At 42.5% G+C, this 21540-nt stretch overlaps 1 protein-coding gene across 1 annotated transcript in view; it reads left to right on the plus strand.

Moving 5' to 3' along the window:
- The window catches only part of PUD (pseudouridine 5'-phosphatase), a 208611-nt gene that overhangs the window by 170041 nt on the left and 17030 nt on the right, over window positions 1-21540 (plus strand). Inside the window, exons 4-5 of the transcript XR_011618391.1 lie at window positions 1019-2817; window positions 10225-10372. The gene's annotated coding sequence lies outside the window, so the exon portion shown is untranslated. The remainder of the gene's footprint in view (window positions 1-1018; window positions 2818-10224; window positions 10373-21540) is intronic.

Here is a 21540-nt window from a genome sequence, read left to right on the forward strand (position 1 = left end):
AGCCATGATTGTGCCACTGCACTCTAGCCTGGGTAACAAAACATGACCCTGTCTCAGAGAAAAAGAAAGAAAGAGGAAGGAAAGGAAGAAAGCAAGAAAGAAGGAAAGAAAGAAAGAAAGAAGGGAAGAAAGAAAGAAAGAAAGAAAGAAAGAAAGAAAGAAAGAAAGAAAGAAAGAAAGAAAGAAAGAAGGAAGAAAAAGAAAGAAAGAGAGAGAAAGAAAGAAAGAAGAAAGAAAGAGAGAAAGAAAGACAGAAGGGAGGGAGGGAGAGTATTAATTAACATAATTTTAATCTAGAAACAACTCTCAGCCACCAATCTTTGTTTCTTGCCCAAAAATGTTTTATCCTCTGCACGTGCTCCTTGATTTCTGTGTATATGCTGTCTGCTTTGAGTTGCTTGGGTTTTTTAAGAAGCAAGTGTTAGCTTCTATTAGTGTTAGCAGTTGCTTTGAGGTCCACATCTGGATGTCTGAAGTTCAGAGGTCCTGAGGCTGGTGAATGGACTTGGGAATGGAAAATCGAGCAGTTTTATCAAAAGACAAGAAAGCAAGATTGTAGAATACAATTCACACTTTCTGCTACACCAACAGGCTTCCCATTTGCTTTTGGCAACTTCTCATTACTGCGATCACTGACCATCCCTATCTGTAAAAATACTCATTGGCTAAGATGGCCCAGAATTGATTCTTGAAAGGTTTTTAAGTTATTCTTTTATTTTATTATGTCTTTTTTGTTTAAGTCTGAGATGACCGTTGTTCATTTTTTGTTAAGTCATCTGTCTTTTATTATAAACATTTTTACCAACCTTTGACCTAATAGAGTCAACTATTGCTCTTTTCTCATTCCTTAATGGTGAGTACAATCTGGACAATGATACACATTTATTAAAAACAAATTAAGCTAAAATTAAACAAAAGGCTACTTTTTTCAAAAATGTCAACAGCACAGGAAAAAATGAATACGAATAGTGTCTACATTATAAATCCAAGTTGTTCTCTCTCTCTCTCTTTTTTTTAGAAAGAACATTACGTGGCATTGTCTACTGAAGATGGGATTTAGCACAAAAACCATCATGGATTCCATCAAAGAGATCATTAATGTCTCAAAACGTCTCCAAGGATACGTGATCTACAAAGGACCACAGAGTGCCTGCAAAATTGGGTTGAAAAACTGAAGAAGGCAAATAGAGTTTATGGCAAGGTTCTGTGTTACTAGACTGCCCTTGGACCCATAGCCATGGAATTTGTTCAAATCCTACACACTGTTTAAGGCATTGTTTAATTGGCACCTTCTGTGTGAGGAATCATGAGTGCCATATACCACTTTATGATAACCTAGGACTCTGGCCCCAGACTCCAATATTCAGGCTAGCAGGGCTAGACCATGTGAAGAACTTGTTTTGCAAGAATAGGAGGTAGCCAAGGCCTGGAATCCAAATAGGTTCCATGATGTTCTTGAACATCTTCCTGACAAGTCCATATTACAAAATGGCAGAGCACAGGCTCAGATTCAGACTGTGGAGCTAGCTCATGCATTGTCTATGCAAGTGCTGAATTTTTCTGCCGTGTCAGAGCTTTCCATGGCCAGGTCAGATAAAGGTCTCAGCATTTTAGCCTCAGCTCTTAGAGCCTCTTTTTCCTGGCCTTTGGTTTGCCAAGTCACTGTCCAAGTATCTGAGTAGCAACAACACATGGAGCTCTAAGCAGAAGTCCCAGGTGGTGATGCCTGGGATGTTCTGGCTTTGGTGGAGACCCAAGCAGAGGTCCCAGGTGGTGACTCCTGGGATGCTCTCACTTTAGTAATATTGATTTCAGCTTTATATCACTTGCCTTTAATAGTCAAGGTGTCCAAAGTCACAAATTCAAACCCCAATGGAAGAAAATAATAATTTGTTCCATGGGTGCAAAAATACAGTCTGATATCTCAAATTTATTCCATTGATTATTCTTTAAACTAGAAGAGGTATGTGTCAACACAGAAATGGTCTTTATTATGGAGAACAAATTCCTTGAATGTGTATACTATTGATTCTAGGTCAACAATGTCATTTTCAGATTTGCAGGGCAGCAAAGTTTTGCTTAAAACTCCCTCCTCTTAGATGATTTTAGCAGTCACCTTAGCGTCTACATCCTGAAGGTGTCCTTGATAGTACGTTTTCTGCTCCTCTAAAGTAAGGGGTCAGTCTGTGGTCCCCGTGGTGAGATTGGGTTCTTCCTGCCTATTCCTGGAGTGGCATGGAGAAAAGAGCATGGATTTACAGAACAGACATTTGAGAGAGAGGTAGGAAACTCTGTATTTATTTAAATGCAAACTCAAATATTGCAAATTTAGTAAAACATGTGGGAAGAGTTCTTTTACAGAGCAATTTTCTGTTGCCTAGGATATAAATCCTTAGAGTTTTTCTGTGTAGTGATTGGCATTTACAAATAAGAACCTTCCCTGTTTTGCAAGGTTACATGTTAGTTAACGTTTGCAATGCCTCTTGAGTCACTAATTATTTTGTTTATATTCCATGCTCAAAAAATCAGAGGGGAGGAGTTTCACCTCAGGCTTTGGCTCTGAGAACAGTACAGCAGAAGTTTTGATTTTCATCCACAGAAAGTAACAGGGGGTTGAATAATCCAAATGACCAGAGGTCAGATGCCTCTTGATGCTGTGTTGTTCTTTCAGCGGAACCCACATTCAGAATTCTCTAAGGAAGGAGCTGGGACAGAGGTGCTAAACTTTGCCTCAAAAAGGATATTCTTGGGTGGCTGGCAAGATGACTGAATAGGAACAGCTCCGGTCTGCAGCTCCCAGTGGGATCAATGCAAAAGGCAGGTGATTTCTGCATTTCCAACTGAGGTATCCGGCTCATCTCACTGGGACTAGTTAGACAGTGGGTGCAGCCCATGGAGGGCGAGCAGAAGCAGGGTGGGGCGTTGCCTCACCCAGGAAGCTCAAGAGGTTGGGGAACTCCCTCCCCTAGCCAAGGGAAGCTGTGAGAGACTGTGCCGTGAGGAACCTTGCGTTCTGGCCCAGATTCTATGCTTTTCCCATGGTCTTTGCAACCCGCAGACCAGGAGATTCCCTCAGGTGTCTATACCACCAGGACCTTGGGTTTCAAGCACAAAACTGGGCGGCCGGTTGGGTAGACACTGAGCTAGCTGCAGAAGATTTTTTATCATACCCCAGTGGCTCCTGGAATGCCAGCAAGACAGAACCGTTCACTCCGCTGGAAAGAGGGCTGAAGCCAGGGAGCCAAGTGGCCTAGATCAGTGGATACCACCCCCATGGAGCCCAGCTAGTTAAGATCCACTGGCTTGAAATTCTCGCTGTCAGCACAGCGGTCTGAAGTCCACCTAGGACACTCGAACTTGGTTGGGGGAGGGGCATCCACCACTACTTAGGCTTGATAGTTTACATTCCCCTCACAATGTAAACAAAGCTGCTGGGAAGTTCAGACTGGGCAGAGTTCACTGGCTGCAAAGCTGCTGCAGCCAGACTGCTTCACTAGATTCCTCCTCTCTGGGCAGGGCGTCTCTGATAGAAAGGCAGCAGCCTAAGTCAGGGGCCTACATATAAAACTCCCATCTCCCTGAGACAGAGCACCTGGGGGAAGGGGCGGCTGTGGGAACAGCTTCAGCATTCCTGCCTGCTGACACTGAAGAGAACAGTGGATCTCCCAGCACAGTGCTCAAGCTCTGCTAAGGGTCAGACTGCCTCCTCAAGTGGGTCCCTGACCCCCGTGCCTCCTGACTGGGAGACACCTCCCAGTAGGGGTTGACAGACACCTCATACAAGAGAGCTCCAGCTGGCATCTGGTGGGTGCCCCTCTGGGATGAAGCTTCCAGAAGAAGGAACAGGCAGCAATCTTTGCTGTTCGGCAGCCTCCACTGGCGATACCCAGGCAAACAGGGTCTGGAGTGAACCTCCAGCAAACTCCAGGAGACCTGCAGCTGAGGGGGCTGACTGTTAGAAGAAAAACTAACAAACAGGAATAGTATCAACATCAACAAAAAGGACGTCCACACAAAAAGCCTGCTGGTCTGAAGGTCACCAGCATCAAAGACTAAAGGTAGATAAATCCACAAAGATGAGGAAAAACCAGTGGGAAAAGGCTGAAAATTCCAAAAACCAGAGTGCCTCTTCTCCAAAGGATCACAACTCCTCACCAGCAAGGGAACCAAACTGGATGGAGAATGAGTTTGACGAATTGACAGAAGTAGGTTTCAGAAAGTGGGTAATAACAAACTCCTCCGAGCTAAAGGAGCACGTTCTAACCCAATGGAAGGAAGTAAAGAACCTTGAAAAAAGGTTAAAGGAATTGCTAACTAAAATAACCAGTTTAGAGAAGAACATAAATGACCTGATGGAGCTGAAAAACACAGCACGAGAATTTCGTGAAGCATAAACAAGTGTCAATAGCTGAATCGATCAAGCAGAAGAAAGGATATCAGAGACTGAAGATCAACTTAATGAAATGAAGTGTGAAGACGAGATTAGAGAAAAAAGAATGAAAAGGAACAAACAAGACTCCAAGAAATATGGGACTGTGTGAAAAGACCTAACTTACATTTGAAGGGTGTACCTGAAAATGACGAGGAAAATGGAACCAAGTTGGAAAACACTCTTCAGGTTATTATCCAGGAGAAACTCCCCAACCTAGCAAGACAAGCCAACATTCAAATTCAGGAAATACAGAGAACACCACAAAGATACTCCTTGAGAAGAGCAACCCCAAGACACATAATCGTCAGATTCACTAAGGTTGAAATGAAGGAAAGAATGTTAAGGACAGCCAGAGAGAAAGGTCAGGTTACCCACAAAGGGAAGCCCATCAGACTAACAGTGGATCTATCTGCAGAAACACTACAAGCCAGAAGAGAGTGGGGGCCAATATTCAACATTCTTAAAGAAAAGAATTTTCAACCCAGAATTTCACATCTAGTCAAACTAAGCTTCATAAGTGAAGAAGAAATAAAATACAGACAAGCAAATATTGAGAGATTTTGTCACCAGCAGACCTGCCTTACGAGAGCTCTTGAAGGAAGCACTAAATATGGAAAGGAAAAACTGGTACCAGCCACTGCAGAAACGTAGCAAATTGTAAAGACCATTGACACTACGAAGAAACTGCATCAACTGCATCAACTAACTGGCAAAATAACCATGTAGCATCATAATGACAGGATCAAATTCACACATAACAATATTAGCCTTATATGTAAATGGGCTAAATGTCCTAATAAAAAGACACAGACTAGCAAATTGGATAAAGAGTCAAGACCCATCAGTGTGCTATATTCAGGAGACCCATCTCACATGCAAAGACACACATAGGCTCGAAATAAAGGGATGGAGGAATATTTACCAAGCAAATGGAAAGCAAAAAAAACAGCAGGAGTTGCAATCCTAGTCTCTGATAAAACAGACTTTAAACCAACAAAGCTCAAAAAGGACAAAGAAGGGCATTACATAATGATAAAGGGATCAATTCAACAAGAAGAGCTAACTATCCTAAATATATATGCACCCAATAAAGGAGCACCCAGAATCATAAAGCAAGTTCTTAGAGACCTACAAAGAGACTTAGACTCCCACACAATAATAGTGGGAGGCTTTAACACCCCACTGTCAATATTAGACAGATCAACAAAACAGAATATAAACAAGGATATTCAGGGCTTGAACTCAGCCCTGGACCAAGCAGACCTGATAGACTCTACAGAACTCTCCACCCCAAATCAACAGAATATACATTCTTCTCAACACCACATCACACTTATTCTAAAATTGACCACATAATTGGAAGTAAAACACTTCGCAAATGCAAAAGAATGGAAATCATAACAAACAGTCTCTCAGACCACAGTGCAATCAAATTAGAACTCAGGATTAAGAAACTCACTCAAAACTGCACAACTACATGGCAACTAAACAACCTGCTTGTAAATGACTACTGGGTAAATAATGAAATTAAGGCAGAAATAAATAAGTTCTTTGAAACCCATGAGAACAAAGGCACAACATACAAGAATCTGTAGGTCACAGCTGAAAGTGTTTAGAGGAAAATTTATAGCACTAAATGCCCACAGGAGAAAGTGGGAAAGATCTGAAATTGACACCCTAACATCACAATGAAAAGAACTAGAGAAGCAAGAGCAAACAAATTCAAAAGCTAGCAGAATACAAGAAATAACTAAGATCAGAGCAGAACTGAAGGAGATAAAGACACGAAAAACCCTTCAAAAAAAATCAATGAATCCAGGAGCTGTTTTTTTGAAAAGATAAACAAAATAGACTGCTAGCCAGGCTAATAAAGAAGAAAAGAGAGAAGAATCATATAGACACAATAAAAAATTATAAAGGGGTATCACCACTGATCCCACAGAAATACAAACTACCATCAGAGAATACCATAAATACCTCTACACAAATAATCTAGAAAATCTAGAAGAAATGGATAAATTCCTGGATGCATACACCCTCCCAAGACTAAACCAGGAAGAAGTTGAATCCCCAAATAGGCCAGTAACAAGTTCTGAAATTGAGGCAGTAATTAACAGCTTACCAACCAAAAACAGCCCAGGACAGATGGATTCAGAGCTGAATTCTACCAGAGGTACAAGGAGGAGCTGGTACCATTCCCTCTGAAACTATTCCAAACAATAGAAAAAGAGGGACTCATCCCTAACTCATTTTATGACACTAGCATCATCCTGATACCAAAACCTGGCAGAGACACAACTAAAAAAGAAAATTTCAGGCCAATACCCCTGATGAACATCAATGTGAAAATCCTCAATAAAATACTGGCAAACTGAATCCAGCAGCACATCAAAAAGCTTATCCACCATGATCAAGTCGGCTTCATCTCTGGGATACAAGGCTGGTGCAACATATGCAAATCAATAAACATAATCCATCACATAAACAGAACCAATGACAAAAACCATATGATTATCTCAATAGATGCAAAAAAGGCCTTTAATAAAATTCAACACCTCTTCATGTTAAAACTCTCAATAAACTAGGTATTGATGGAACATATGTCAAAATAATAAGAGCTATCTATGACAAACCCACAGCCAATATCATACTGAATGGGCAAAAGCTGGAAGCATTCCCTTTGAAAACCAGCACAAGGCAAGGATGCCCTCTCTCACCACTCCTATTCAACATAGTATTGGAAGTTCTGGCCAGAGCAATCAGGCAAGAGAAAGAAATAAAGGGTATTCAAATAGGAAGAGAGGAGGTCAAATTGTCTGTTTGCAAATGACATGATTGTATATTTAGAAAACCTCATCATCTCAGCCCAAAATCTCCTTAAGCTGATAAGCAACTTCAGCAAAGTCTCAGGATACAAAATCAATGTGCAAAAATCACAAGCATTCCTATACACTAATAATAGACAAACAGAGAGCCAAATCATGAGTGAACTCTCATTCACAATTTCTACAAAGAGAATAAAATACCTAGGAATATAACTTACAAGGGATGTGAAGGACCTCTTCGAGGAGAACTACAAACCACTGCTCAAGGAAACAAGAGGACACAAACAAATGGAAAAACATTCCATGCTCATGGATAGGAAGAATCAATATCATGAAAATGGCCATACTTGCCCAAAGCGATTTATGTATTCAATGCTATCCCCATCAAACTGCCACTGACTTTCTTCACAGAATTAGAAAAAACTACTTTAGACCAGGTGCAGTGGCTCATGCCTGTAATCCCAGCACTTTGGGAGGCTGAGGTGGGCAGATCATGAGGTCAGGAGATGAAAACCATCCTGGCTAACAAGGTGAAACCCCATCTCTACTAAAAATACAAAAAAAAAAAAAAAAAAAATTAGCCGGGTATGGTGGTGGGCACCTGTAGTCCCAACTACTCAGGAGGCTGAGGCAGGAGAATGGCGTGAACCAGCAAGGCAGAGCTTGCAGTGAGCCGAGATCGCACCACTGCACTCCAGCCTGGGCGACAGAGCAAGACTCCATCTCAAAAAAAAAAAAAAAAAGAAAAGAAAAAAGAAAAAACTACTTTAAATTTCATATGGAGCCAAAAAAGAGCCCATATATCCAAGATAATCCTAAGCAAAAAGAACAAAGCTGGAGGCATCATGCTACCTGACTTCAAACTATACTACAAGGCTACAGTAACCAAAACAGCATGGTACTGGTACGAAACAGATATACGGACCAATGGAACAGAACAGAGGCCTCAGAAAAAAATGTCAGGTCTGTATAAATGGATCTGTCAGGTGGTGCATGAACATGCAGCATCCTCTTGTCTGTAGCAGGACCTTTACCCGTAGCAGGTATAAGACAGGGGCTGAAGCTATTCTGACATCCTTTTTTTTTTTTTTTTTTTTTTTTTGAGACGGAGTCTTGCTCTGTCGCCCAGGCTGGGGTGCAGTGGCCGGATCTCAGCTCACTGCAAGCTCCACCTCCCGGGTTTATGCCATTCTCCTGCCTCAGCCTCCTGAGTAGCTGGGACTACAGGCGCCCGCCACCTCGCCCGGCTAGTTTTTTGTATTTTTTAGTAGAGATGGGGTTTCACCGTGTTAGCCAGGATGGTCTCGATCTCCTGACCTCGTGATCCACCCGTCTCGGCCTCCCAAAGTGCTGGGATTACAGGCTTGAGCCACCGCGCCCGGCCGGCTAAGCTGATATTAATACCTCTAAATGAGATCCTGAGAATCTGTGTTTGGAGCCACGTGGGGAGCAATCATTAGTCTTTGAAAAGATGAATAATTATTCTCTAGGGCAATTTTGTTTCAAAAACTGAATGCAAAGGGGCTCAATGCTTATGGCCAAATAGGAGTCCAGTCTATTCTATGTACCACCAGGTCCTACCCCAGATAGATCCTCCTAATTTTGGGTTTGCTCAAATCCATCATCCATCCAGCAACCCCCTACTGCCCACCTCCCTACCCATAAAGCACCACAAAATTATTTTTTATGCCCAAAAGGAATAATTTATTTAAAAGGCCCTTTGCAGATAGTCATTGCATTCTAAAATGTTACACAACACAAAATAATTATTGTGTAAATATTTAGGTTGAAATAATAGCATACCTTCCAAAAAATTTTACAAAGCAATTTTCAGAATGGCTAAATGATTGACAAAGAGTGACTCCATTGCTAAACTGTGTTAATTCAAATTCAGACTTATTTATTAATTATTATTATTATTGTTATATTTCTTTGGGTCTTCATTCTGAAGTCTCCTGTGTGTACACATTAATTTGTATGCCTTTTCTCCTAATTATCTGCCTTTTGTAAGTTTATTTTTCAGTGGAACTTCAGGTGACCCTGTGGCCCCTATACCCCACACACTTTATGCCCAAAAGGAATAATTTATTTAAAATGCCCTTTTTAGGTATGTCATTGCATTCTAGAATGTTACAGAACACAAAGCAATTACTGTATAAACTTTTAGCTTGAAATAATAGCATACCTTCCAAAAAATTTTACAAAGAGTCTGGATCTTGCTCTACGCAAGCTGGAGTGCTGTGGTGCAATCATAGCTCACTGCAGCCTTGAACTCCTGGGCTCAAAGGATCCTCCCACCTCAGCTTCCCTAGTAGCTGGGACTACAGGTGTGCACCACTATGCCTGGCTAATTTCAAAAGAAAATTTCTTGTCAAGACTGGATCTTGCTATGTTGCTCAGGCTGGTCTCAAAATCCCAGCCTCAAGTGATCCTCCTGTCTCAGCCTCCCAAAGTGCTGAGATTACAAGCATGAGCCACTGCCCTGTGGGCCCAGTTGTGCTTAGGGGAAAGTACTTTGTTTAGAAAATGTGATTAACCCTTCACAGTTTTCAGACACAATAGGTTGTGTCCTGCAGTTGTTATTAGTGTTTAAGGGATGATTAGCTTTTGCAGAGATCTGTTCTGAAAAGCAGAAGAGATCCACCTTTATTCCTACAGCAGGGCCTGACGTGGGAACATTTCTTCACACCCCACCCCCTGGGTTTCTCCCTGAGACAGAGCCTGCCTTGGTGTGGCAGCCAAGAGACGAGGACACATATGGCTTGGGTGGAGGTGGAACTCCAGGCTGCCGAGAAGTCTATGGACAATGAAATGCCATGCCCATGGCTATTTTAAGAGCAGATAGATGTTTTTAGGGGAGTTTATGTGGGTAGCAAGGTTTGTCATAGGACATCTCAGCCTTAGGGTGATTTGGGAGTCATTGACACCCACCGTGCTCACATACACTCTGTTGCCTTCTTTTCACAGATGCTTTAGAGAGGCTTGGCCCCCTGTCTGGGGGCCATGTCATGGCCATAAGGAAGGCAGCGAGTGCACAGGGGGAGCTGCTGGTCTCAGTAAATCCTGGAAGTGACTGAACAACGTTGACCAACACTACATCTATGGGAAGATACTGGTAACAATGAAGGCTAGGCCCTTGGAAACATAAGAGATGAAGAAGGGCCAGGTGCGGTGGCTCACACCTGTAAACCCAGCACTTTGGGAGGCCGAGGCAGGCAGATCATTTGAGGCCAGGAGTTTGAGACCAGTCTGGCCAATATGGTGAAACCCTGTCTCTACCAAAAATACAAAAATTAGCTGGGTGTGGTGGCACATGCCTGTAGTCCCAGCTACTGGGGAGGCTGAGGGAGGAGAATCGCTTGAACTGGCGGGGAGGAGGTTGTAGTGAGCCGAGATTGTGCCACTGCACTCCAGCCTAGGCAACAGAGAGACTCTGTCTCAAAAAAAAAAAAAAAAAAAAAAAAAGAGATGAAGAAGGTGGAAACTAATTACCAATGACTCCAACCCCCTAAAACACAGACCCCTGCTCAGCCAGCACACTGCAGCTTTAAGAGATGATGGTGACACCAAACTTTGCTCCCCAGAGAGACGATCGACCCCACCATCAGCTCTCCACATCACAGACTCTGAGCCACAGTGAAGACAGTGACTCACACCCCCCTGCCCCAGACCCACAGGGCCAGAGTCTTCATATTCATGAGATTCCCAGATGGTTCACTTGCTCCTGAAACTGAGAAAGGCACAGACACATCCTTGTTAAACACAAACCTTCCCTTCCACTGATCCACCAGATAGAAATATAATTTTGCATGTGCGCCTCTGCATCCCACCTTATTTCTGTCTACTGTGTACTACACAGCTGGGGGTGAGTATGTGCCTGTGTGCAAGTGTATGGGGTGCAGGGGCCAAGGGGTCCCCTGAAGTTTCACTGGAAAATAAACTTACAAAAGGCAGATTAACAGGAGAAAAGATATGCAAATTAATGTGTACAAATAGGAGACTTCAGAATGAAGGCCCAAAGATACAGGGGAAACTATCCATTTTTATGCTAAGGTTCAACAAAGCATGGACAGCATGCAGAAACAAGGTTGGACAAAAAGGGCCTGATCTAAAGCTGGTGGACTGAGTGTGGAAACCCAGCCAGGCCTGTCTGTCTAGATTCTTCTTGGCCTCTCTGAGCAGTGCTCCTTCCTTCTGGGTGTGAGGTGGGACCCTCTCTGGAATGGGGGTTTTAGGATCTACAGTCAAACAAGGTAGGTCAGGGAATTTCTTTATGGCCAGTTTTTACACAGAAAGGCAGAGGGAAAGTTAAAGTCCTATTTTTAGGTTTTATGGCTGGCTTTGGAGAAAAGGGTTCTGGTTTCTAGGACCAGCCAAGGGAAGGAGGGCTTCTAGTTTCTCTGAGGCCTCCCGGAAGGATGGGACTGAGACAGGAAGGCAGGAGAAGGTCACAGAGAGAAGTTTGCTTCCAAGGCCACTGCTGAGGCCTGCATTTTGCCGCATTGTTTTATGAGCCCCAACATGGGGTAGTGAAGAGTTGGTGACTGCTCTGGATCTTTTTTTTTTTTTTTTTTTTTTTTTGAGACGGAGTCTTGCTCTGTTGCCCGGGCTGGAGTGCAGTGGCCGGATCTCAGCTCACTGCAAGCTCCGCCTCCCGGGTTCACGCCATTCTCCTGCCTCAGCCTCCCACAGGCGCCCGCCACCTCGCCCGGCTAGTTTTTTTGTATTTTTTTAGTAGAGACAGGGTTTCACCGCGTTAGCCAGGATGGTCTCCATCTCCTGACCTCGTGATCCACCTGTTTCGGCCTCCCAAAGTGCTGGGATTACAGGCGTGAGCCATCGCGCCCGGCCTGCTCTGGATCTTTTTTAATGAAGGTGGGGACATTTTCAGGACGTGGGCGCAAAGCTGCCACTCGAACGGACTTCTGGGTGAGGGAGAGCATCTGCTGCCACACAGACCTGGATGGCAACGCTATATTCTCTTGGATCCTCTCAGAGCTCCAGAGGGTCAGAGGGAGGTGGCTGCAGCCTGCCTAAGAGGAAGGAGAAGAGAAAGAAGAAGCAGAGTTTTGATGTCTTCAGGCAAGAAAAACATGCTGGGGACACCAGCTAAGGAATGAGGGCCAGGAGAGAAAGGAAAGGGCCAGGCAGGAAGCCGGAGACAGGGGACAGCCAGGTCTGGCAGCATGGGGGAGGAATGACGTGGGTCTGCCCTAGAGAGAGGGCCAGGGCGGCTGCAGATGCCTCTGTCCTCCTGTAGCAGGCGCTCTCCGGGAAAGGAGTCCTACAGGACCAACTCCTGCTTCCTGAAAGGAGGAACATGACAAATGACCAATGACCCTCAACCCCTGAGACACGGCCTCCTGCACACCCTCCCTAGACACAGTCCCGTCTCTTTCCAGTGCAGAGAGAAGGCAGTGGTGCACTTCCCTTACCTTCCACTGTTGGAACCGAACTGTCGATTCCCTCCTGGGCAGGGGTCGCAGCGAAGGACCACCGACACGAGATTCACAGCAGAGAGTTATTTATTACTAGCGCGCTAGGGTCCTAAGCTCTAAGTTGGCCCTGGGACCCCGACTGCTTGTTACAGGCTGTTTATATAGGCAAACACAAGTTCAAACACAGCTTATGGCGCGAAATTCAAACAAAGCTTAAGGCGCAAAATGATTGGGTCTAGCTATGGCCTGAGCAAGGTGTCTTATGCTAATTGGTTAGAGCAGGACCTTATGAGGTTTTTTTCCTGGAGTTGTTGATTCCGGGAACTTCGAGGCAGGGTGGGACCCCCGGAATTGGCAGGGTGGGACCCCATGAGGTTGTTTCCCGGAATTGGCAGGGTGGGACCCTATCAGGGTGGGTCCTTATCGAGGCAGGGTGGGACCCTATCCAGAGCCACCTGGTGTTAATTTTTTTCTGTATGAGGCCTAGTTTCTAAGTTTAATGAGGCCTAGTTTCACCACCAACCAGGAATCAGCTTCCACCCTCAGCCACGCTGTGGGAGCAGCACACATGAGGCCACCATCAGGGAACCTCGTTAAAACCAGCATCCCTGTTCCTCACCATCCTTAACATGTGTGAAGGTGGCTGGGTGGGTGCAGTGGCTTATGCCTGTAATCCCAGCACTTTGGGAGACTGAGGCAGGAGGGTCACTTGAGGTCAGGAGTTCAAGACCAGCCAGGGCAATATAGCAAGACCCTATCTTCATAGAAAATACAAAAAATTAGCCTGTGATGGCATGTGCCTGTAGTCCCAACAACTCAGGAGGCTGAAGTGGGACGATCTCTTGAGCCCAGGAGTTCAAAGTTGCAGCAAGCTATGATTGCACCACTGCACTCCAGCTTGTGTGATAGAGTGAGACCCTGTCTCTAAAAAGAAAAAAAAAAAAATCTGAAGGCATCCAGTCTAAAGGACTCCAACACAACTTTCAATATTTGGAATTTATTGTCTATAACTCAAGAAGTTCATAAAGTATTGGTGGAATGATTATGAGAAATGGCAGAGTGAGATAATCTTTTTGCTCAAATTGTACAATTCTTTGATGCACTCCATCATTTACTTATTTTCTATATAACAGGCATAGAACCAGGATTCACTCAATTTTAGTAATTTTAACTTTTACAGGTGGGTGCGTATGTGAAAAGATACAATATGTATGTTGTGGTATACAAAACAGCAAGCAAAATTGAACACTTACATGCAAACATATCTACACAAAATAGATATTTTTATTTCCTATATTATATACAAAATATATATGTAATAATTGTAGAAAAATGTGCTTTAAAGGACAATGATGCATTTCCTAGAAGAGTACAGCCTCTAGGATTATCAGATTCTGATTCTGTGGGACCAAACTTACATCCTCATACATTGTAGATAATTGAGTGCAAAATCATTCCTGTCTATTCATATGCAAATTCTGTCCTGTCTGGTATAGTTTCAATTATTTCCTTCCCGAACTGTGGAAGAAGGTAGTTTTATGTCCTCAGGTTTCAATATTCCTGATCTATAAATGTGTCTGTTTGGAGTCGACTTTGAACTGGTTGCAACATCTTACAACCAGTTTCCTAACTCAAGAGTTAAATAAAGTCTTTAATACTGTTTATTTTTATAGCTGCATAGGTTTTTATTTTTCCTGCTTATGAAAATGATTATTTAACAAGCAACATAACATTAGATATCCGATTGACATACTCCCACAAATGGAGAGAAGATTGGGTTTTATATACTGTATACCTAATTATTTTGTGTATAACTCCTGTTTAACAATAATCTTAGCACTCATCACTGCAGTTTATTGAGTGTATACTATGCAGCTGGCTTTGTTCTTTAGCATTTGTATACAGTATTGTGTTTAATTGTCACAGTCTTTGAGGCAGGTAATTTTGTATTATATGAGGCGACTGAGCTCAAAAACTTTGATTTGCAAACAAAATGGGCATAATCAATGCATGGAAAGGCTCGCATTTGAATCCAGGTCTCTGTGATATTCTAAAGCCATCTATTCTTTTCTTTTATGTATATTGTTGCATGGGTTACAACCATGTGCTTGGGGGTAAGAGAAATGTATCTTTTCTGTGTCTGTCGAACCATTTCTCTAAATGTGTATTTATGAACAAATTTTCTCCTCTCCAGTGTGTTTGAAAAATATCCTGGAGTTGCGTTAAGCCTGTTTTCATGAGCCTCTCTTCCGACCTTCAGCTGCTTACTGTTTTAAAACAATATTTGCAAGAAAATAAATTGCAGCTCTCATGGAAGAGCATTTACGACAGGCTTTAGGGGATCATTATGCATCGGGAAGTCATTTTCCAAATGACACTTCAGTGACCCCAAAGAGCCTTAAATCAAAGAAGAGAGCCTTGGCCTGTGACCATTTCATGCAAAAACAGTTACTGACTTCTGTTTGTTAAAATAATCAAGGATATATCTCACAGAGGACAGTGTTACCTAGCTTTTAATTCTTTGGATGATTGTCTGGGCTTAAGTAGATATCACTGTTTCCTTGGTCCTTATGAATTGAGATGGTACTAGGAGAGGGAAAAAATTAAGAAAGGTGTTATCTGACATAGCAGTTGAGAATATCTAAATGAATTATTGCAAAGCTAGATTACAAATTTCTTGGGGGAAAGGATCATATCTTATGTGACCTTTAATCCATGGTGGCATGAACATCACCTCAAAGGAGCTCAACACTTTTTATTTATTTATTTACTCATTTATTGACTTTTTGCTTATTTGTTTATTTTTTGAGACATAGTCTTGCTTCATCGCCCAGGCTGGAGTGTAGTGGCATAATCACTGCTCACTGCAGCCTCAACCTCTAGGGCTCAAGCAATCCTCCCACCTCAGCCTCCTAAGTAGTTAGGAGCATAGTTGTGTGCCACCATGCCCAGCTAATTTTTAAAATTTTTTGTGGAGACAGAGTCTCACTATGTTGCCCAAGCTGGTCTCAACCCCCCAGGCTCAAGCAATCTGCCTTCCTCAGCCTCCCAAAGTACTGGGATTACAGGCATGAGCCACTGTGCCCAGCTCAATACCCATTTCTTGAATCAAATTCGTGTATCTTCCCAAAGTGGGGAATCGGATCTTTTAATCACTACTTAGTTTTCCTTTTGCTTCAATGGCTTAGTTCTCCTGAAAGCATATAGAATGTGCATTTCTCACCATTTCCTGTGCATTTTCCAGAAAATAAGACATATGCTAATGCTATTTCAATTGAAAGAGTTTTGACTACAAGTATTATGGCCATTTGAAAATAACTTGCTATTTGTATTATGCAAAAGACCTTGTCTAAAGCACTTTGTTTGTAAATAAAGCCCCATGTTGCCTGTAATAAAGATATGAACCCACATTTTACTTCCTAGAATGCTTCTAGAAAAAGTCCCTGAATAGGCATGCTAATGCAAGCCACTTATCCCTGAGTGATTTGAACAATCGCATTCTTCTTGTTAGAAAATGTGACAAATGGAAAACCTGGCAAACACTCACTGAAGAGTCAATTCCTCCTGCAAATATAGAGTCAGTTTTGTAGAGTGCTGGCTTTAGAACCTGTGTGTTTCTTTAGAACAGCTGCAAAATGTTGGGCATGAGGGATTAAAACCAATAGCCCAAATATTGTGCATATGATCTGAAGGAATGGCATGATGGAAAATCATTTCTCACCTCTCACTTTGAGCACAGCATTTGGTGGTTAGCATCAAGGGCCCATTGTTTGCTCTCAGACCACTTGGTCTCATCTTTAGGGGTTTCACAAACACACCCCTGCAGCATCTCTCAGTTAGCCTGCATATTTGTTTATGTGAAAAACAAAAAGGTTTTTTTTCTCTTGTGTCAGCCCCTACTCACTTCTGATGCCAGATGTATGAGGGTTTTTCCCCCATAAACCAAGCAATTCTCCAATGAATACCCACTAGGTGTCCTATAATTCAGTTCCATCCTGACAGTCTCTGCCTGGAGTTAGAGTGGGACCCAGCAGGTTAAGGGCTCAATCCCACAGGGCATTCAGACAGTATAGACAGAGGGCTCTGAGCCAGGCTTTTTATTAACTGAAGGAGGTAATAAATGCTCCACAGGCATTCCCATTTCCAGCCTCCCTTTCTGTTAGCTGTGCCCATGTGTCCATGTCCTCCCAGGAAGAAGCCAAGCAGAATGAAGCATGCCAGAACATCCTTATAAAAGTACCCCACAGATTCCCCCCCTACTCTTTCTTCCAGCTGACTGTGATGGTGATGCCCACAGGGACCCTGGAAGACATGAGTTGAAGATCATAGAAGCATGACAAGTTGGATACCTGAATGACTGTGTGGATCTGAGTCTCCCAGTGCCCTGCAGTACACAATCACATTGTTTATGAGACTGACTATGTCTGAGCCAGAGTCTATTGCATCTATTTGATGCTGCAGCTTAGCCTGTGCTAAGACACCAGCTTTGGTAAAATAGTCTCGGAGCTTCATCTGCCAATTAGAGAAGATGACAGCACCAACATCTGTTCCCCCAAAAATAAATTAAATAATGCATGTAAAATGCTTTCTAATGATAGTTTCTTTACGAAACACCTATTGTTAGAATTAAGAGAGATGTGAGAAATAACTTCTTATCAGATATGTCTGAAACTCTAGATTTATTCACACAGAATGGTGTTAGAAATGTAGTTTTTAGAGAATTTACAAAGAAATCAGCCATATAAAACCAATTTTAAACCATCTAAACTTTAGCATTGTATGGAACTCAAAAAACAAAAAGTAAAATCAAAACATTTCTTTGCACATAAAGGAAACTTTTCTACTAACTGAAATTTGTTGCATCAAAGTCTGCATTTTGAAGAGACTGTAATTACAGTGACATATGCTCTGGGACCCCTTTAACAAAATAAGACCTTTCCAAAGTGACTGTGTTATATAGAAAATGAGTTCTTGTTGTAGAAATAATAGAATCTAATCCAAACAAGGGACTTTCTGGAATTGTCTTCTATTTTATAAGGAAGATTGAAAACAAGATAGAATATAAGGGACTAATACCTACAGTTGTGAGCTTCTTAAATTTATTGTGTGTGAATGTGTTTGTAGACTCAAACACTGGGGTGTAGTATTTCAGTCAAACAAATTTGATGGAATTAGGCAACTTAATGAGAAAGTGTGTGCTATTTTATTTGGCACTTTTTTTTTAACCTCAGAGGCAGACCCTGCTAAACTAAAACAGTGATCCAACCACAGTGACTGACATTTCTACCACTGGATAAAATTATACTTACATAGCACAGAGAATGAATTTTGTGTGCTCGACACTCTCAAGAATGTTATGGATTCTCCATATATGGAAAATAATAATAATTGTTTCACTTGTTAGTTCTTTCAGATCACTGATTGATTTTCCTTTTCATATTTGAATTGTAGAGTACCCTTAAAATGTTTTATTAATTCCTACCATACTTCAGACTCCTTGAAAGCAGGTTTCCACTCTTCAGAAGCAGTTCACTTGTTTTTTGCATTATTTATGAAGGGTATGTTTATTCTTTCTTAGCATAAAGAGGGCTTCTTGCAAGTGCGCTGTTGCTATCACGGATAAAGGCCGTGCACGGATATGGGATTCCAGAGCAGTGCGAGGATGAAACTCTGGACTCAGACTCCCGAGTTCTGTTCTTGGGTCATGCACTGACCATCTATATAAACTTAGGGATGTAGCTTGAAGTCTGTGCCTCATTTGCCTCATTCATAAAATATAAATGATAATTACAGTCTCCTTCCCAGAGTTTCTGGGAAGATTAAGGAGAGTCATTAAACAGTTCTTTACTCCTTGTAAATACTTAACCCATGGGGGTAATTTTTTGGTTAATATTTGCTTGTTACCTGGTTTGTTCCTCTTTTCATGAAACAGTTGTTTAGCACTCTGTGTGTGCTAGAGACTATGCTAGTTTCTTGCAAATATAGGGATGAATGTAAGCAAGCTTTGGTGGATTTCATGCTTGAGAGGAAACACCAACACATGGGTAGCCTTTTTTTTTTTTTTTTAGACAGGGTCTCACTCTGTCGCCCAGGCTGGAGTGCAGTGTCATTATCATGGCTCACTGCAGTCTTCACATCCTGGGCTCAGGTGATCCTCTCACCTCAGTCTCCTAAGCAGCTGGGACTACAGGCATGGCTAATTTTTGTGTTTTTTGTAGAGATGGGGTTTCACCATGTTGCCCAGGCTGGTCTTGAACTGGGCTCAAGCAATCCACCTACCTCATTCTCCCAAAGTGCTGGGATTACAGGTATGAGGCACCATACCTGGCCTACTTTTGGTGAGTCTTAAAGGATGAATAGGAGTTTGCCAGGTGGCATTTTGGTATAGGAAATAGTTATTAAAAAAAAAATAAGGAGAGTGTAATTAAAATGACTTTTGTATGTGTGAAATCCAGATCCAGCCCACATCCTGTTTTTGTGGGGAAAAAAAAAAAAAAAACAGTTTCATTGCAACAAACCCTTGCCCATTTATTTCCATATTGTCTATGGTTGCTCTCCCACTGTAGTGGTAAGGTATGAGTAGCTGTTGCATGAATCATATGGTGCAAAGAGCCTAAAATATTTACTGTCTGACCCATCACATACACAAAATAGGCTGGCCAACCTGTGTTCTATACTCTGTTGGTGGCAGCTGATTTCTAAAGCTACTGTCTCTTCATGACCTAATGTTTTATTTTTGCTTTTCTAGCTGTCAACACCTGTGTAATCAATTCCCTACATTCAATCTCCTCTGTGGAAATAGCTAGTGTGATTCCTGGTTTTCCAACTGGATCCTGTCATAGTCTGATTTGTGCTGCTATAACAGAATACTAGAGTCTCAGTAATTTATAAAGAACAGAAATGTATTGGCTCGCAATTCTGGAAGCTGGGAAGTCCAAGATTGGGGGTCCAGCATCTGGCGAAGGTCTTTGTGCTGTGTCGTCTCATGGCAAAAAGTGAAAGGGCAAAGAGGGTAAGAGAGAGAGCAAGAGCAGTAAGTTACAGAGCAAGACCCTGCCTCGAAGAGAGAGAGAGATATAGGTGGAACTTGGCCTTATATAAGAAACTCACTCCTGTGATAATGACATTAATCCATTCATGAGGACAGAGCCCTCAATGGCCTAATCACCTCTTAAAGGTCCCACCAATTAACACATGAGGGCAGAGCCCTCAATGGCTTAATCACCTCTTAAAGGTCCCACCAATTAACACTGTTGTAATACATTGAGAATTAGATTTCCAACACCTGAACTTTGGGGATACATTGAAACCACAGAATTCTGCCCATGGCCCCCTGAATTTCTGTTCTTCTCACATGCAGAATACATTTATTACATCCCAATAGCCCCAAAGTCTTAACTTGTTCCAGCACTAACTCAAAAGTCCAAAGTCTCATCTAAATCAGATACGGGTAAGATTTAAAGCATGATTTCTTCTGAGGCAAATTTCTCTCAGTTGTGAGCCTCTGAAATCAGACAAGATATCTGCTTTCCAAATACAATGGTGGGACAGGCATAGGAGACACATTCTCTCAAAAGGAAGAAATAGGTATTTGTAAAGAACAGAAATATATTGGACTTACAGAAATGTAGGTCCAAAACTCAACAGGGTGAACAACATCAAATCTTAAGGCTCCAGAATAGTATTTCTTGACTCTATGTTCCACCTTGTGAACACACTGGGGTGGAAGTTGGGCCTTCAAGGCCCTGTGGGCCCAGTCCCCACCATTTTACTGAAGAGCACACACAGTTACTCTGATGAGTTGGAGTCAGGTGCTTGTGGCTTCACCAGGCTGGCGTTACATGCTGGTAGCTCTGTAGTTCTGGGGTCTCAGGATCAGGGGGTTACTCTTCTCCCACAGCTCCACTAGGCTTTGCCCTGGTGGAGACTGTCTGCAGCAGCTTTTCCTCTGTCACAGGCCTGTTTCTGGGTCCCCAGGCTGTCATTGACATCCTTTAAAATTTGGGTGGAGGAAGCCATGCCTGCACAGCTCTTGCATTTGGTATGCCTGCAGAATTAGCACTATGTGGACACCACCAAGGTTTGTGACTTTTGCCTTCTGCAGTGGGGAGTCAAGCTGAACCTGGGCTCACTTGAGCCACAGCTGGGGCACCTGAGGAGCACTGCACTGGAATGTGGGAAGCAGACACTTCAGGTGGTGCAGGGCAGTGAGTACTGTGGTCCCACGGGCACCATGGGCCTCTCTTTTGACATATTTCCTTTCCCCAGACCTTGGCACTCTGGGCCTGTGATGGGAGGGGCAAAATTGCTAATTTCTGAAATACCTTCAGGATCATTCTCCCATTGTTCTGCTGAATAGCCTCTGGCTTGTTCTATCATGTTATTTTCCTTATCTCTTGGTCACACCCCTGTTTTCCTCTCTTGAAAATGCTCTTTCATTCTTGATCTCATAGCCAGGCTGAGAATCCTTCAAATCTCCAAGTTCTGTTTCCCTTTTAATTATAAATTCTGCATTTAAATCATTTCTCTCTTCTCACATTTTATTATATGCAATGAAGAGAAACCACACAACATCCTGAATGCTTTGCTGAATTTCTTGCTTATCCATCTTAAGTTCTACCTTATGTAAAGTCTTAGGACGTGAACACAATTCAGCCAAATTCTTTGCCACTTGGTAAAAAGTATGGCCTTTCCTCCACTGTCCAGTAAGTTGTTCCTCATTTCCATCTGAGACCTCATCACAAGGACCTTTACTCTTTTATTTTTATTTATTTATTTATTTATTTTGAGATGGCGTTTCAATCTTGTTGCCCAAGAGTGCAATGTTGGCTGGAGTGCAATGGCG

The sequence above is a fragment of the Macaca nemestrina genome, chromosome X (assembly GCF_043159975.1).
Source record: "Macaca nemestrina isolate mMacNem1 chromosome X, mMacNem.hap1, whole genome shotgun sequence".
Lineage (NCBI taxonomy): Eukaryota > Metazoa > Chordata > Mammalia > Primates > Cercopithecidae > Macaca > Macaca nemestrina.